At 47.1% G+C, this 2,777-nt stretch overlaps 1 pseudogene; it reads left to right on the forward strand.

The window, feature by feature from the left end:
- The first annotated feature begins 1,052 nt into the window (after nt 1-1,052).
- On the forward strand, nt 1,053-2,222 carry LOC123142581 (uncharacterized; annotated as a pseudogene).
- The last annotated feature ends 555 nt before the right edge of the window (nt 2,223-2,777 follow it).

A 2,777-nucleotide genomic window follows, 5' to 3' on the forward strand; every position in this document is an offset into this window, starting at 1 on the left:
AGGGAAAAAATTCCACTATAATTGCGAATGTGGTGGCAGAACCTGAACCTCCCCTGTTTTGTCAATGGCAGGCAGCGGCAGCAGTGTAAGCGACAGTCACTACCAAATCGAGTTCGATAACAGCTAAAATAGAAAAGAGGGCGGCATTACCGATTTGAAGCACTGTCTCCTCGCTCCATCTCATTCAACCCCCGCGCTCCTATCCAATCGAGATTCTAAAACGCCAAGAAACAAGGGCAGCATGAGGCCACAGATTTATCCAAAATTCTGGGGAATGGGACTAGAGTTTGGAAAATACTCACTCGCAATAGCCGTTGCCGAGAAAGGCGCTCCACCACCGGGCCGCGGAGAAGAAACAGCCCCCGGATCCAATCGAGATTCTAAATCGCCAAGAAACAGAGGGGCAGCATGAGGCCACAGATCCCCAAAATTCTGGGGAGTGGGACTAGGGTTTCGGGCTCACTCGCAATAGCTCTGCCGCTACCGAGAAATGCGCTCCACCACCGCAGAGAAGAAACCGTTGCCGGAGAAGATGCTTACGGCGGCGCCGCTCGCCCAGTCCAGCACGGACGAGTCGAGCATGGTCACACAGTCACCGGTCGAGTCGTGGACGGTTGACTCTTGACTACGTGGCCCTAGGTGGACCCCACCAGTCAGAGCACATAACCCCCGGTGTCCTAACCAAACCTCAGCCTAACTAACAACTAACTAGTCGCGTAAACGGGTTGTCTTGCTTGAGCTATTTCTGCGCTGGGAGACGTTGCATGAGAGCCATTACAACCAACGACGTCGCATGAGAGACAATTCAACTCAAAGATGTCGCATGGGAGCTATTTGCCCAATGTCAGGCGACTCATATAAGAGATTGGGGAGGCAAAATATTACGCAACTTCGGAAGGTAGAAATCACGCGAGAGTTGCCCTCTTGGGGAGGGCAAGGATTGTTGGGCGCGTGATTTCTGGAACGGGATTCGTGAGGGAATCGCTGATTTGGATTTTCGGAAGGCAAACAAGCAGCCTCGAGCATATCTCCCATGCCAGATGAAGAGGAGGATGGCGGAGGGAAGGACCAGTGCTGGTGGTGGCCGTATGGCAGGGGCGATTGGTGGAGGGAGGAAAAGAGTAGGGCGACTGCTGCCTTCTCTCGCATCCGCTTTCTCGCCCGTGCCACCGTGCCGTCAGGAGGACTCCGACAGTGACGATTCCAGCGAAGCAGCAGCGGAAGACGAACACAACAGAGACGCACAAGCAGGAGACCAACAGGCCAGTGGCAAGTCTTCTCTATGCCTTACAAGTTCCACGTGCACTAGCTTTTAGTGCAGGTGACTTCGCTAGCTTCTACCTTACCTTGGATCGTTGAAAGTCTTAGTGCTCTCAACGTGTTCAAGAAATAACAACGATGTTGTGCTTTTCAGGTCATACGCCAAAAGGGGACATCGACAAGCACGTATGTCGCCAAACGCGTCTCTCTCCACCTGTAGGATGATTTCCGTGGCACGGCCCTCGTCAGGTCTGAGCACTACTAAGCAATAAGCATAACCTTTGCACAATCCTCTTTATGTCTGTTTTGTAAACACCTTGGGCGAACTGTATATCTATCGCCGAGGATCTTAGGACTCCCATTAGTTAGAACTTAGAAATGATGCTCTAATACTACACTTGACACGCAAATAAGGAGCTGGCATATTAAAATGGTTACTCTTTGGAACTTTGGTCAGTATTTAGCATTTTTCAATATTGAAGAGATTACTATTTAGCTTTAGAGTATGAGGGCATGTGTTGCTCATTATCTCTTTTACCCCCTGCCGGCGGTACTGAGTGGCTTAGCACTAATGCAAGACGAACATCAGTCAACTTACACTTTGACCGCAAGTCACTTGAGTGGTGTCATTAAAACAACCTGAGCAAGATTGGAGCTGATGGGTATTTGAGATTGTTGCTTTTTTATGGGACTGCAGCCAAATGAATCTCTCGGCTTGTCAAGCAAAAGATTAGTGATCTCGTGCAAGATCTAAATGTTACCAGTGATGATGGCTCTACAGAAACGAACAACTGCGAGCACTCAGATTCTTCATTTACGAAATGTTCAGCCAATTCGACCATGTCAAATGCAGTTTTGCATGGAAAGGAGCTGGTATATTTGTAATTGATGTGTATGATGGCACGTCTTCTGAATGCAAGCTTCGTCTCGATAGGAGATCCTCCAGCTTCCGTGTGAGTTGAGTTATAGCATTGCTTAATAATTGCTTGAATTTGACCTTCCATTTTATTTTGAAAACTTAAGCCTCCTCATGTAGGTGTTGAAGTCTGACGGATTGGAGAATCAGATGGTAGTCGCTAGAGAGGCAAGGAACTCCCATGCTTGCAGCGATGCACTTGGTGGGCATTCCATGCATTTTTCCCGTAGAATCACACGGGTACATGTATTTAATTATAGCAAAGTCACCATGTCTTTATCATGCCAGTATGCCAATGTGCCCAGAAATTAGATAACAGAGGGAAGTTAGCAAGTCACCAGCTCTGAAAGCATACCAGATATTTCAGTTTTTAGGCCACTGCTCAATTTTGAAGAGCTACTCCTTTGAACTAGATATGTGAGCTTTTTGTAAACTATAGGCTATCATAGTTTGCTAAGTGGAAAAAGAACTCTTTGATGTTGGGCATATCCTGTAGTATTTAAATCATTATTTTCTTACACATGTGATGCAAATCTTATTCGTTTAGAAAAATGGTGAATCTACAGGATTGGCATGAACTCAGAATACAAATTTTGGGACA

This window comes from Triticum aestivum, chromosome 6D, assembly GCF_018294505.1.
Source record: "Triticum aestivum cultivar Chinese Spring chromosome 6D, IWGSC CS RefSeq v2.1, whole genome shotgun sequence".
In the NCBI taxonomy this organism is placed as follows: domain Eukaryota; kingdom Viridiplantae; phylum Streptophyta; class Magnoliopsida; order Poales; family Poaceae; genus Triticum; species Triticum aestivum.